The sequence below is a fragment of the Saimiri boliviensis genome, chromosome 1 (assembly GCF_048565385.1).
Source record: "Saimiri boliviensis isolate mSaiBol1 chromosome 1, mSaiBol1.pri, whole genome shotgun sequence".
Lineage (NCBI taxonomy): Eukaryota > Metazoa > Chordata > Mammalia > Primates > Cebidae > Saimiri > Saimiri boliviensis.
Window position 1 is genome coordinate 193,597,106 of NC_133449.1, and position 15,744 is coordinate 193,612,849.

General features: G+C 45.4%; 1 protein-coding gene across 3 annotated transcripts in view; it reads left to right on the top strand.

Annotated features, from left to right (window-relative positions):
* The first annotated feature begins 5,019 nt into the window (after nucleotides 1–5,019).
* The window catches only part of SEMA6A (semaphorin 6A), a 133,383-nt gene continuing 122,658 nt past the window's right edge, over nucleotides 5,020–15,744 (top strand). For 2 of the 3 annotated variants that reach the window (XM_003920675.4, XM_010339603.3), the window contains exon 1: nucleotides 5,024–5,860. The gene's annotated coding sequence lies outside the window, so the exon portion shown is untranslated. Of the gene's footprint in view, nucleotides 5,861–15,744 lie in introns of all 3 variants that reach the window. The other variant, XM_039467787.2, reaches the window with a different exon arrangement.

The window sequence follows — 15,744 nt, forward strand, 5'->3', positions numbered from 1 at the left end:
AGATGCATATCTTTCAAAGATAACTTAGGTTACAATCTGCAGAATGAATAATAGGACAAGAGAGAATAGAATTTAATGTTAATTTGGGAGAAAAAGAAACAAAAAATATTGCTATATATTGGTTACAGATGCATATGGCATACATAAAAGTACAGAAACAAGATGTAAGAATGCACAGAAAACTTATAATAGCACTACTTATTTAAAAAAAAGAAAATGAGAGTGAGAGTAAGAAAAGATGTTGATGATAAGGAGGTTAAGATTTATCCACCATGTTTTATTTCTTAAAGACAGTAAACAAAAATGACAAAATAATGACAGTTGTTAATTCTGAGTAATGAAAATTGGGATGTCAGTTATATTATTCTTTGACAATATTTCAATTTCCTCAAAAGAAAAACTACGTTTAAAAAAAATGAGAGGAGAACCAAGAGACAGGGGTGTGTCATGGAAGCCAAGAGCAGAGAGTATTTCAGAAGAAACAAGTTCATGGTTGCTGATAATTCAAATAAAATGAAAATGTTAAAATATCTACCGTAATTACTGTCATGACTGTCACTGAAGACTAGCAAAAGGGGACTGAGTTGATGAAAGAGGAGGAAGCGGCAACACTGGTTGTCAACAATCTCTGGGGATGTCTGGCTTTGGAAGAGAGGAGAGAAGAGAGTGGCTTGAAAGAAATGGGGTCCAAGGCGGGCTGTTTCTAAGACGGCAAAGACCGAAGCTTGCTTACATGCTGATGGGCAGGTGCAGGAGAGGGTCTGGAGACAATAGGACAGAATTTCTGAGAATGTGTAAATTATTGGGAACATCAGGAGGGACTGGCCTCCTACTGGAGGAGGGACACTGCCTTGTTCATAAGAGACATTTAGAAAATAATGAGTACAGAAGCAAAAACGTTCCCTTCTGATGGACTGTGTTTTTTTCAGGGAAGTAAGAGGCATGAAGGGTGAGACAACTGGCTAAGCGGAAAAAATTAGAGGTTAATGGAGATAAGGCAGTGCTTTGGATGAGACTGAGGTTGATAATAACCTGCCTACATGATTTCCAGCAGGCTTCAGCTGCCCAGTTCAGGAGCGGAGACTGCTGATGTTTACACAATTCAGAACTAGCTTTTAGTCAGACAGATGTGTACCAAAAGACAGAGGAGCAAAGGAATTGAAAGTATTTGCAAGCAAGAGGGATTGATACTATGAAGCAATGCTAGACAGAGAGAGGAATGAAAGAAGCAGAGAGTAGGCGGGTGGAGAGAGAAGCAAAACCAACAATCTGGAGGTCCTCAAGAAATCAGAGTGAATGTAGAGGGGTGCATGAGCAAGGAAGATTGAAGGAGAAGGGATTGGAAAGTGGGATGTCAGAATTAGTGATCTGGAAGACGAGGTCTTTTTGATAATAAGGTCCAGCCTAAAGCCTGGAGTGAGTGGCAGAGGGGATTAGAAAAAGACAGCATAGATGAGGAAGGCAAGAAATGGGAAAACCGGTCAGTGGTTATATGGATGTTAACACTACCATAAGTGATGACAGGCTGAGGGACAGATAGGAGGGCAGTTAAGTCTTTGAAGAATGGGATAAAATGAGACCACAAATGTATGTGTAGAGTATAGCCACCAAGGTCAGCCAGAGGTTTTTAGAGAAGAAATGGCCTGAAAGCAGCATGAGGAGCAAGGAAACGGACCTCACTTTCTTAAGGAAGAGGAATAAAGGGGCAAGAAGGAGAAGAAAGCCCCCAAAAGAAAAGGGCTGGGGAAAAGGAGTTGGTCTAGAACACAGCCAGGATTTATTGTGACCGTGGTTCTCATCGCTGGCTGCAAATGAGAATCATCTTTGGAGTTTTAAAACCTACCCATGCCCAGGTCCCAGTCCTTCCTGATGAATGAGAATCTTGAGCTTGGGGATTTGCATTACTGAAGAGCTCCCCTGGTCATCTAAAAGTGCAAGTGGATTTTAAAACCACTGACTTAAGGCAAAGAGGTGGAATTTTGGAGAAGGGGCTGTGGGTACAGATAGGTTTCTTGATTATAAATGATAATGGCCTAAATGTACAAACTGTGCTCCCTAAGTGTGTCCCCAAGAACTTATACCCTCAAGGAACTGTGAGTAGCAGCAGCCCTTTCTTCTCCCAAGTTCATTACTCCGTTTTGTCTCCAAGCAGAGATTCTGATCAAACAGCTCGATGCGGTCTTTGCAGCGAACCTGAGTGAGTTTATCTTTCTGCTTTATTTTAATCTTCCTCCACACTTTTTCCAGGTGATCTGAGGAAAGCGGGAGCTGTCACCAGGCATTTAAGAAGGGGAGGAGGAGTTATTACAGGTGGCTCCCAGCCCTGACCCACTCGCGCACACAGGTCAAGCCACTTCTTTTCTCTGTGCCTCCATGTAACTCCTGTAAAATGTGATGGTAGAATTGATGTGTAAAGATTAAGTGTGCCAGTTAATCTTTACAAAGCAGTGTGTGCTTTGGACTCCAGACTTACAAAGACCATCTAATGTCATCACAGGCTTCTTGGGAAGTGAGTAGAATAAGAATCCTCATTTCCAGGTGAATCCCGCCCAAGGTCACCAGCTAAGTTACCTTAACCCGCAGATGGCCTCCAGAGACCGGGGCCTTCAACACTCCACTTTATATCACTTTTTTTAAAAAAAACAGCGAAAGCTCCTTCTAATCACTCTGTGATTCTTTAACTCTGTGGCTTTCTTTCCCTGAAGGGACAGGATATACAGTGCAGACTTCAAAGGCTTTGAAGGGACAGTGGTTTTACTGAAAACTTACGGCAGGCTTCTGAAGGGAGTCCGAGGCGCGCACGGGGGGAAGTGACGTCACGAGGGTCCGTCGCCCGCCTTCCCCACAGGTGCTCCCCTGAGTGTTTCCGGAGCCCAACAATAGCTGGCTTTTTTCCAGCTCCGGGGGCAGCTCTTCTGGCAGGTGGAAATGTCATACCACGTGGTCAGAAGCACGGCTCCTACTTGGATGGTGAGACTAGGATCTAGTAATTGCCAGGAAGATTCTGGGTGGTATTTCTTCACCGTGGAAAAAGTAGACTCCAAGTCTTTAACTCTCGTATTCTATACTTTTAAATTAGGCAATTTTAATCACTCGCTTCTTGGCTGAGCGTTACTACACATTAAACATGCAATATTAATATTGAAAATAATGTCCCTTTAAACAATGTCCTAAAACCCGATGTGGGGCATTTCCAACATATCCATAAAGCAAATAAAACAACATAATTGTTTGTTTCTCTAAGGGAAGGAGCTAAACCCGGAATTAATTTGGTTCAACCTGTGCAACAATTCGTTTGCTCTGCCTAATTCTGCCAATTAAAGAACTTTTCCCAGACACAATTAGCATGTAAATCAGCGGCGGAGAGCAGAGAAGGAGCCTCGGCGACCGGGGTTGGGTGGAGCGCGGGACTGAAAACCGCGCGGGCCATAGGGGCCGCACCGTCTGGCTGCAGTACCGCGCCTGGGGCGCACGGACGAGCTGGGGACCAGCTCGCACTGACCGTGCGGTCATCACCCCAAATCTGGGCGTTAAATAGCGCAGCCAGGGATCGAGCCGTCTTGGCCGCCAGATCCGTCTCCAAACCCCGCGGGATTCTAAGGAGACGTCCCGGAGCCGACCCCCACCCAACCCGCAGGAACCCCCAATCCTACCCGCCGCCCCACACTCCCCAACCTCCTCCCCAGGCTGCCTAAAGAGCGTCGGGGGCTGCGCGCGCACCTAGGGCCGCGCCCCCCGCTGCCCCAGGTCTGTAGCTGCCTTTGCCCGGGAAAGGTGGAGATAGCGGCCCCTGCTGACAGTTCTGGAGAACAGCAGAGGTACTGATTTTTTCTTCTTTTTCCTATCATTCTCCCCGCCTTTTCCAGGTGGCGGTAGTGGTGGGGTGAATGGGTGTTGACCCGTGTGCATTTATTCTTTGTGAAGCCTCTTGAGCAGATGTCTGTACATGCAGAAGCGACAAAAAAAGGAACGTGGACTTGTCAGTGGCCCTAGTCCCAATTAGGGTACAGGTACAGTTTCCAATATAAAGAAACTCGGCCTAAGTGGGACTGAGATCCTGATCTCCGTACTTGCTTTTCTCAGCCGATTCCATGACTAATAAATAGCTCTCCGTGAATTGCTGGGCTGTCCAGTGTTACTTTGCTTAAGGCTGCGACTGTGGTCTGCACCATCTGCGAAGCTTCCTTGGGGAGCAATAGCCGCGGAGCGCAGTTGCTTTCGGGGCACAGCGGCAGGGGGAGGGGAACGTGGTGGTGTTGCCCGACGAGTTGGCACAAGCCTGTAACTGCAAGACTTTGTAGCTATTGAAAGTTCAAATGGTGAAAGAAGGCTGTGCCTGCCATTCTTCTTGTGATCATAACAGTAGCGCTTTGGAAGTAGTTGAGATTTTCTTCTTCCATAAAGCTGTTGGGTTCCCATTGGAACTGTTTGCCTGTTATTTCTGAAGTTTACTTATTTCTAAGACCAGTCCACAGACTGTGAACTTTAAGAGCTTTTAAAATAGATCGCCGTCATTAAAAACACCATTCTCTCCACTAGTTTGCTTACTTCACAGGCTTTATTAACGTGTGTTTGTGCGTAACTAATAGCTGTGTTCTTATCTTCCAAGTGTATTTTTAACCGCAGCGGCCTCTATCCAATTCATCTAGCTACGTAGAGCGTCCATCGCTTCTGGAATCTACCTCTTGATAACAGTAATCAGAATCAGTAAGGCTCGACGTTCACTTGCCCTCATCCTTTAAAACTTTTCCATTTAAGAAAATCGATGAACAAAACCTTTCTTGTAACTCGCTCCTGCACTACGTCTATTTTTATTTATTTTTCTAATTTGGCAGGACTCAGCAATGCTGTCCGGGATTTTTTTTTTTTTTTTTTTTCTTTCTCCTAGCTAGAGCAGATGTGGGGGTGGGGGAGGTGAGGGCTGGGCTCCTGCCGGAGTCGCCCCCGCTGAGCCTCCGCCTAGCGCGCGGTGGGGCCAGGAATCCTGGTGGAAGGAAGCGGCGCTAGCCAGTAGGTCCAAGGCTCCACCTGCAGCCACACCGCGTAGTTTCTCCCTCTGCCTCACTCACTCGCACTCACACACACCACAGCTCTCCTTTGGGTCGGAGGAGACGCCAGCCAAAGTAGGCGGAGTTGCGGGAGGAGAGTCCGATCTGCGCAATCCAGTCCGGGACTTGGCTCCGCCCGGGAGCGGCGGCCTCTCCGGTGACAGAGGAGTGGTGAGCGGCTCGGGGTGAGGCTGCAGCCAACTCCGCTCCCCGCGCACTCGGCTGCCCAGGCGCTCGGGACGCAGCAGAGGCGCTCCTCCGCGGTGCCGGCCGCCCGCAATGCCCGCTTAGCAGCGTGTGGCCGCGGCCAGCATCACCACACCCGTGGCACCGCGCTCCCGGCCACAGAGCCGGGCCAGAGCCGTGCACCCCTGCCCCAGCCCCCACCCCGCCCCCCGCCCTGAAATGACTTCTTAATCGGCGCAGACACCACCAAGGGGACTCACCGGAGTGGAATCCAAGTGGAATTTGGATTTGGAGAAGAGTTTCTTGAACATTTACCCTCTTCCTTGTTGGTTTTCTTTTTCTTCTTCTTCTTTTTTTTTTTTTTTTTGTTTTGGCTTCTTTTTTCCTCGCCCCTTCTACGCTCGTCATTGGAGATGAACACATCGCGCTTGCATCCCAGAAAGTAGTCGCCGCGACTATTTCCCCCAAAGAGACAAGCACACATGTAGGAATGACAAAGGCTTGCGAAGGAGAGAGCGCAGCCCGCGGCCCGGAGAGATCCCCTCGATAATGGATTACTAAATGGGATACACGCTGTACCAGTCCGCTCCGAGCCCTGGCCGCCGGTCCGTCGATGCACCTAAAAGGTACGGCCCGGGCGCCCCGGCGCGCCCCACCTCCCGGGCAGCTGGACTCCAGCCTGAGGGTCCCAGGGCTGTGGCTAGCGCGTGCTGTCGGCTTTGTGGTGCCTGCGTTTTATTTTGTCTTGTGTCTCCGTTTCTCGAGCGTTACCGGGTCCTGGGGGAGTAGCCGTGAGCCCTGCCTGCGGTTCCTCTCCGCCCTGCGCCCTAGAGAACGCCGGGCTCCATCTACGTCGAGAGCTTTCCCACCCGCGTTGCGCACTCGCCCGGCGCCGCCCCGGGCCGCGACGGCGCGTATGGCTGTTCCTCCCGGGGGTGTGTGTGTGAGAACCAAGGCTCTTCCTCTCGCGGGCCAAGCAGGGAGCAGAGTCGGCCCTAGAGGGTGCGATTCTCAGAAGATCCCTGGCCCGATGTCGAAGGCAGGGGAAGGGGTTTTGCCCTCGAAGGCTGGAGGGGGTTGGGTAGAACAGCGCTGTTTTCGTCCGGTGCCGGGTGGGAGAAGGGGTTCCGTGGAGACGGTGTGGAAGCGGAGAGAATCTTTTGTTGTCAATGTGGGGTCTGGGCTGGGCTCCGTGGAGTGCGAGAAACTTGTAATGGCCCTAGGCACCCGCGCGCCCTGTCTCCTGCTGAGATCCCGGCTCCTGTGGCCGCTGCCACCAGAGGTTCCGGGCTTTGTTTGCTCGAATAAGTGAGCCCAGGAGCAGCCGTTCGGGTGGCGCGGCGCCCCCGCCCTGGGTCTTGTCCCCCGCCGCAGCTCCCACCCCGTGCGGCGAGGATGTAGTCCGTCGCGGCTGCGTCCCCCTGAAGCACAGAGCCCTTTGCACCCGGGCTGGCGCACGCTGTGCCCTCCTCCCAGATCTGCGCGGTCTCGCTCTGGAAAGATGTCCCAGAAGGGGGAAGGGTGGGAGACCTGGCAAAAGATGGCCCTGGGTGTGAAATCCAGACAAGGGTTCTGTCCCGACTCTTCGCTGTGTCTTGGGGCGCTGCCATGGGGGCAGTGGGGCGCTGGAGAGTCAGCCGGGCAGTGCCCACCCACCCTGCCTGACCCTGCTGGGGAGGGAAGTGTCTCTTGTCCCGATTCTCCGCGTTTTTCTCAGCTCCTCACTGTGGGAGACCGTGCAAAACAGGATCCTGAGGTCTCCCCCCTCCTCGCACGACCCGAGCGGCACAGGGGGAGCCAGGGAGCGGTCCCGGACTTGCGGACGTCGGGAAAGGAAACAGAATTCCGCTGTTTTTCCCGCTCCCTCGCCGCCCCTACGCCCAGCGCCTCCTCCCACTTTACAGCGGCGGGGTCACTAGACCTGGCGCTTCTGGAAAGTTTCCCTGAAAGCCAGGGGCGGCAGGCAGGACCGGATTGGGGCTCGGCCTGTGCAGTCCGCGGGAAACCGGACCTGGAGGGAATCAAATGGGCAGCTCCGAGTGCAGCTAGGAGCTAGGTCCCGGCCCTTTGGAGAGTGGAGCGTCCTGGCCCGCAGTACTTGCTTGACAAGTCGGGGAAGGGATGGATGGGAAAGCAGGACTCTGGAAGCAGGTGCGGCCACTGTAGACAGAGGTTGTGGCGAAGGTGTGTGAGGACCCAGGCCGGGGCTCGCTGGCTTGCAAGTAGCCAGGCATCCCGAGCCATCTGCGCCCCGCGCGCGATTTTCCAGAGGCGGATGTCCAGGGAGGGGCAAAGCAGAGCCAGGTGCGCGTGGAGCAGGGGAGGAAAGGGAGACTGGAGGCGCTGTCTTCACAGACAGGGCATGCACTTCCAGGGGCAGCCTCCGGCCTGAGTCGCCCTGGGGAGCCCTGCAGGCTGTTCCGCGTCTATCTTTGGGAGAAAGGTGGCTGCTTTGGAACTGCGGTGGCCAGGCACAGCCACAGTGGGATCGCTCCTTTTTTTTACGCTCAGCTTTTTTACGATACTGAATGCGATCTGTGAAAGGTTTAAAACACAGGAGCGCACGGACACACCCCCCCCCCCACACACCCCCGCGCTTGTACGCACAACTTTCTTTACCTCAGATCTGAAAAGTCATTTAACTCACTTGCAGTGTTGTGCCAGCAGGTCTCAGAAAAGCTATTTAATGCCCCCCAGCGCTGGTTTTTCAGTCTTTCCAGGATGAGAAGGTCAAGTGCCTTTGCCTTGTCTTTCTTTAATCCTGATAATTGTTCGTCGTCTTTCCCTTGGTAGACACACACCTTGGGCGTCAAGTCCGTGGTATGCTGCAGTGATGGCAGGGAAGACTGGTGGTTTAATTAATTATTTAATTAGGTTTTCTCCCCAAAGAGAAAGGTGCCTGTGTTTAATTCTGAATAAAAATATTCTTTTTTACACCATACCCAAATGGCTACCAGAGGTCAAGACTGAAAGAATTTTGTATGACTTTAATGCTGTGTTTAGTCTGCATGGAGCAGTTTTATGATTTACAGTAAGCTTTGATTAAAGTACTCCAGGCACCAAAGTTAATTATTAACCTAACCATAAATACAGTGGCAGAACTATGTCTCCACCTATTAACCTAAACTATCTATTAAAAAATAATTGCACTAGCTATTTGAATTTGGTTTACCCATGCTTGTTTGTATGGTAACTTTTATTTGAATCTTGAGTAACCCCTGTTCCTGTTATTATTTTGGTTTTAGGACATTCTTGAATAGGCACTTTGCAAACCAGTCTAAAGCAGAAAAGAACAAACAACATCAAATTTAAAACCTAAGACGTATTCTACTTTATGTTTCTTATTTACAGTGTTTGTGGGTGACAGCCTTCCCTATGTGTTAGGTTTTGCGGCTATCACCTTTAGAGATATGCTGCATTCACAATAATGCATATAATCTGCATATGTAAATGTTAAGTAGATACCAAAAATCATTTCTTAGGAGCCATCAGCTGAATATACTTACTGGATATAATACCTAAGCTTAAATAGGTTAAAATTTTACAAGAACCAGCATAGAACACTCAAGTAAATGTCAAATTAATGAAAGAAATAGTCACACACGGTTCGTTCATGTTTCTCCACTTAGAGTGGACTTCTTTATTTTCCCTACAGTGAAAAAAATATATGTGCCTTCAAGTGGGTGGTTATTACAAGGGAGCAGTAAGTGCAACTTTTTATTTACATGCAAACACACATCCCTCAAATTCTTCCAAAATCTAGTAAATGCTTTTTCCAACATTAAACACATGTAGCAGTTGTATTTTGAGTAGGCGGTAACATTGCACTAGTGAAGTCTAATATGTTGAATCAGAAGGATAACAAGAGTTGGGAAGACTGTTATCTTCACCAAATAAAAATAAGGCATCCAAAGTAAGAACTTGTATTAAATTCAAAATAAGTACTCATGCTTTAAAAGTAAATGGGTAGTTGCACTCCTATATGAAATGGAAGGAAAAATACTATTTTGAACCAGGAGTTAAGTCAGATAGTTTATTGAGTGTACATTGTGGTTCAGCTCTTTTCAGAGCAGGACAAAGGAGTGATGATGGGATGAAAGTTTTTTTAGAACTAGATTGCCAAGAGCTAATATAGTCTCTCCATCTTATTTGCTTGCAGGAAGGAATCACAGAACAAGCTAAGCTAATTGCAAATGCTTTAATTAGGCATCTGCCGTTTGTGTAAGGCAATGCCTAGGAAACCCTATCTCTGCACTGCCCCTCTCCACACCCTTCTTTAGGTTTAGACAGTTTTCTGTCCTCCTAGAGTGGATGCTCCTTGACCTATTTATATAGGAGCTTTGTATTATGGCAGCCACATTTGTGTATGCCAGGAGAAGATAAAGCCTTGAAGCATTGTGCTGGGCCCTCCAATATCAGGACCACCCCCTACTCTCTTGGGGTGCCTTGGAGCCAACTTTTCCCTGAGTTATTTCTATTTCAGAATGAAGGCTTTTCTCATCTGCTTTCAAATGTGCTGGAAGAGCAACTGAGCTGTTCTCTGCTGGCAACCACATGGTTGCCTCTTGGGGATATGGTAAGGTAGAGAAAGGCAGGAGGCATTTAATCCCTTTGAAATGGGCAAATGAGATGTCATACCACATAAACCTCAAGGGGAGGAGTTCAGGACAACTTCCCAGCATGGGACTATTGCATATAGTCTATACACAAGGGTATCTTATTTTGTGAAACAGATGAACTCTTGCAAAACTTTTTTATTACAATAATTCCATTACACCCATAGAGAGTATCATATAAAACTATAATATACTGATGATTCCCAAATAACCTCTTCATCCCAGACCTCTCTCCTGGAACTCATAAGTAACCAATGCTTAGTGGGTAGTTAGCTTCTCCTGAACCTAACAGACATCCCAGACTTACGTTTACGCAGCCTAATTTCGTATCTTTCTCCCCCGGATCTGCTTTTCTCATAATCTTCTTCATCATAGCAAATGGCACTTCGATGCTTTGAGTTGCTGGGGACCCCAAATTAGTTCTTCTTGAAGCTTCTCTCTCACACCTACATCCACTGTGGCTGCAATGCTGTTGGCTCCACCTTCGGAATGCCTGCAGGCTTCCTTCGGGTCTTCCTTCTCTGTGGCCCTCAAATTGGCCAAGCCATGGTCCTCTTCCGCTAGGTTTTCATGCCAGCCTCCCAACTAGCATTCCTGCATCTGCTCTTGGCCCCCTATAGTCTTTTCTCAACACAACAGTCAGAACAGCAGTGATTTTTTTTTTTTTTTTAAAACTAAGCCTGATCAGATCACTCAGATGTTTTCCATCTTACTTCAATAAAAGCCAAAGACCTTCTAACGGGCTTTGCAGCCCCACCTGATCTGCATTCAGGCTCCCACTGCTCTGATCTCCACCCCTTGGTCTTCCTTGAATATGCCAAGCATGGCATATACTTGGGATCCCTTTCAAGGGCATTGCACTTACTCATTCATGCCTTGGGATGGTTCTTTCCCCAGATAGCTACATGATTTGCTTCTCACATTCTTCGGGTCTCCGTTCAAATGTCACTTTCTCAGTGAAGGCTTTTGATCCCCTTATTTACTTCACTCTTTTCTCCAGCACTCCCCACCCCTAGGCAGCCCTCATTTTTTTCTTAGCATTTTTCACAGTCTGACAAACTATATGCTGTCCTTGTTGATTTCTGCCTTCCACTAGAACATGATGCCATAAGGATAGACATTTTTATGTTTTATTCCCTCTGGCACCTAAAACTGTGCCTGGCACATCATGGACCATCCATAACAAATGTTTGTTGAATGAATAAACAGCGAATCTTTTTTGCAAACAACTAGTCTTTATTTTATCTATTTTGTCTGCCTTTGTTTTTCTATGTCGTGTTTTTATCAAATGAGATACTTCACAGCATGCATGAATGTGTGTCTGTGTGCACAGTCTTCCAGGCACATAGGTGGCATGTCTCATGCATCATTGGTGGAACATTCACTGTGTTGTTTTCCCAGTGGTAATGATGGATTGGAGCCTGTTCATTCCCACACTCTCACCCAGTCCCCTCCTGTGTCAAGAGCACACATCTGTGAGACACCTGGTTATAGCCGGAGGGAGTCTGAGTTAGGTAAAATCAACTTGCCAAGAAACAGAGCTAAGAAGACAGCCAGCGTTATGGGGACTGAGCTTTTGACCCTGGCCTCGTTTGTTCTGCATTCTAACCACTGGCCACAGAACGTTCTTGTTTTTTTGGAGTTTGCTAATAGTAGTTTTAAAATTCAACTTTCTATCAGGGGAATATAGTATACTTTATTAACCCATGTTTCTGCCCTACACTCGTACAGTATATCTGCTGTTGAGGATCCTACCTCGGAGTTAAGGAGACTTGGGTTTCAGACTCTTACCACCTTGGACAAGTCACTTCTCTGAGGATGCGTTATTTTAATTGAAAATCGTGAATAGTAAACCTATTCTTCCAAACTTAGAGGATTGCTGGGAGAATAATATGAAATCATGAATGTGAATGTATTTCGTGAAATATGACACACACTCTAGAAATTTGGGAAGTTTTATGTTAACCCTCTCTTTCCCACTCTGGACCCTAGATATAACAGAGATCCTACTTCATCTTCTAAATTATTTTTAAAAGAATATACCCTGTTCACATAGTTTTGGTGTAAATCACATTACAAAACTAATAATATGTTCAAATTCATTGAAATTGTACAGTTCACTTAGAGCATGGATAGCAACTTTAATCATCAGAACACCACTACTTCGAGGAAACCTTGCTTTTAACATGATCATTAAATCAGTCAAGGTTATGGGAGTGCTACTCTGCCAGGAATTATTTTAAAAGTAAGGTAATTGTTTTTGCTCATTTAAATTCTGAAACAGTTCACATCAATGTAACCAAAAAAGTAACACAGATATGTCAGGGTGAACCAGGACTAGCAGAAGTTTCCGTCTTTGCTGTAACAAGGGCAAATTCATTAGATTTTGTGGTGTGAAGTCAATAAACATGAAGGAACTGTTGGAGGGAATGTAATGGACAAGTCTAGAGGCATTGCTGAGGTCATGCTTTTTTGTGTTTGTTTTGCCATTTACTAACAGTGTGACTTTAAGCCAGTTTCTATTCTCTTTCAGTTTTCATTTGCAAAGTGCTAGTATGATGATAATGTTATGGTTTTTGAGAGGAATAAATGTGATAACATCTGTCAAATGCATAGCACAATAACATCTGTAAAACACATAGCACAATGCTGGGCACTACAACAAACAGTCATTCAACATAAGGTATTTTTACTTGCATAACAGTAGTTATAGAAAATGCCCTAGGAATGGATTTTGAAAAAGCAGATAGTACTTTTGATGCGGGGGACAGGGGAAAGAGTACAAAAGGAAATGGCTGTGAATCTGCAATATAAAGAGATGATGCAAAAGGAAACAACGTTTGGACTAGAAATAAACATTCACACCATAAACAAGCCATAATGTCATGGATTTTAAGTTGAGACGCATGTGAACAAGTCACTTGCAGGGGAACAGGAAACAGGGAAACTTTGCAACTTGAAATATCCCACCCAAAACGTGGAAGGGAAAAAAACGCTATATATATTTATATGTTAAATAACAAGCAGAGCCTCATATCAAATAGGAGTCCAAGGGATAGTTTTTTTTTTTAATGATAGCTGTCGCTTATTAACATTTTAATAATAAAATGTATACTCTGCACCTACATTTAGAATCAGAAAGCAACTCCTAATGATGATTTTAGGGATGAATTGAATTCCCAAGGACCGCACCTGTCTTAGGAGAGAAACCTGGCTGCTGATTGGAACCCTCCAGGAGGCTGTGGCTAGGACCGCTGCAAGAAGGTCTTCAGGGTGACCTGCATCTGCCAGGTCACTGTTCCCTGGCCAAGCTTGAAATCCATTTGAGAGTATGAATCTCAGCAAAAGCAAACCATTGCCTTCCACACCAAAGGTAGGAAATAGTTGGCTGACTCCAGTAGAGATAGCAGTTATTCTACTGACAGACACACTACTACAAAACCTGAAATTTGATTCAAATGATAGTCATACAAGTTCTTATCAGTGAGAAGAATCTGACTTCTGAAATGCACAGCAGAAGGGAAAATAAATTGATATTATCACCACAATTCCCTGCTACCGTTATGTTTTCTAGGAATGTCTCAATGGCTTAGAGTTGCAGATATTTTCATCTAGGAAATAAAATGTTCTCAAACTCTGTAAGTGGAAAGGGAATGGAAAGAGAGTGAGGTAAATCAGTAATTAACATGCTGCAAATACTGAAGGATCAGATCCTTCTCAGCAGCCAGTATGGTGACTCTGGCTTTGAAAGTATTGTCAGTAATAGATATTTCCTCATGCAGCCTTTAGACTTGAAGCTTTCCTTTAATAGTCCTAAGTGCTTTCTAGGAATTTCCAACTAACCTATAATTGTCATCTGCAGAAAATTAAATTCACAGAACCCATGCCAATTAAAAAAATTAGCAGAAGCAGCTCTAAAATTGGTGCTGTTTACCCTTCTTAGCCCTTCTGCCCCTCTACGCTTCAAAGACCAGCCTTTGGCCATGATTTGATTTGAAGCATTTATAGAACAGAACAGGATCTGGCATTAAATACAATGAAAACATGTCGTTGGAAAATAAACATTGTTATAGACTGGGAAGAAATAAAGATTGTATTAATTATGGTTTAATGTTCTGTGGGAGTTTTACAGACAAGCTCTCTGTGATGGATCCATTCTTCTTTCCTTGTTTCTATTCCTGATTCGTTTTTTAAAGAAGAGTATTCAATCTTTTCATTAATATTGCAGCGACTTCAGCACTTCCCGCCCCTCCCCCAGACTCCTACTGTCCTTGAATGAGGAAACTGAGAGAATACTGATTGAGTTGGTGAATGGAAACGTTCCTTTCCTGAAAATGGAATGCTTTACAAAAAATTGCATTCCACAAAAAAACACTCTAAACAGTTCAACAACTATCCCTCCTCCTTTCTACCCAGAGAGCCACTTGACTTCATTCACATATTTTGGTTTTTAAATGCATTTGTTCTTAGGCCTCAAATGCCCAGGTGGAAAACCATTCTATTAAGCCTTTCACTGTTTTAAAAACATGAGCATCTCAGTTACTAAGAACATCCTCATTCCTGCGTAGTGAGCGATACATAGAGACCAAATTGTTTACAGCATTCTAAACTCGAGTTTATGTGGCAGAATGGCAGTGGAGTTGATTTTTATAAGAATACTTATTAATGGTTTTCGAGATGGATTCTGTGCTAATTCTTCTTGTATCATGAATGATGGCCCTAGCTAGACACTGTCGCGGGGATCTTCATCTATTAATCATGGAGGCTGCTTTCTTATTCGGTTGCCATAGTTTCAGTGCCTCAGATAGTGTTGGGGTGTCTTGGGAAAGGTTTGAGATATACTAGGGCGTGCAAGCCTTGCAGTTATTTTGGCAGTTGTGCTCTGAGAAACTGAAAACCGCTTCTCATATAATTCAGTGTTGGATTAAAAGAGGCAACTTCTGAGAGTGTCTCCCTGGACCTTGTTATGTGCGCATCCAGCTGATATTTACTCCAGGATTTGCCTCTTACTCACTCTTGCTGGTAAAAAAAATAAAAATAAAAAATACAGTCCAGAGGCTGATGTCACTTTCATCTCTCAACAAGAAAGCAAAGGGGTGCAAACTCTTCATTAAAGCTATTCACAAATGTGGAGGTAAATGAGGGCATTCATGACTTTGCTTAAAATTTCAGCTTCGTAATTTGGTTTTGGCTCTGCAGATTGCTAAATAAATAAAATGACATCATGATTGCTGTGTGTTGTGTGTTATTTTGCCAATGGAAACATGTAGAGCTTTACTTCAGGTTTAACCTTTCTTTTTTACACTTGACACTCATTATTAAGGAGCTAGAGACCATTTTACTGTATTTTGCAACAAAAGGCTCATACATTTTGGACTTTAGGTCTACTGCTTTGTCAACTCTGGAATAGTATATGAACATTTTTCATTTATTTAATAATTTCAATATTTTGCTTTTTTTTTTCAGGTTTGTGACTTTAGGGCTGATTAGAAAATGCTCTCCAGTGATATATATATATTGTGTGACTTGGTCAAGAAAGGATTTGGGGAGTAAATTGCTGTAAGAGGGTGATACACATACACACACTCCGGTGATTTATGTGCTTCACGTGTGATGTAGAACACAGCTTGCTTTTGTTAGGCAAGTTTGGCCTTGTGTACCAGATAGTGGTACACTTCATGTTTCAGTTTCCATTTCTTAAGTGTACTTTCAAGGACTCCTACCAGTCTAAGCCAAGCAATTTAATTCCTTTGTACATTAAAACATAAAATAAGGTCATCTCACACTGGAAGCAAACAGTGCTGAATTCAAGACATGCAAGGCATAAGTGAAAATCTAGGCTAATTTAGAAGAAGAAACTTTGAATTCCTTACAAATGGGAGTAATCTAGACAA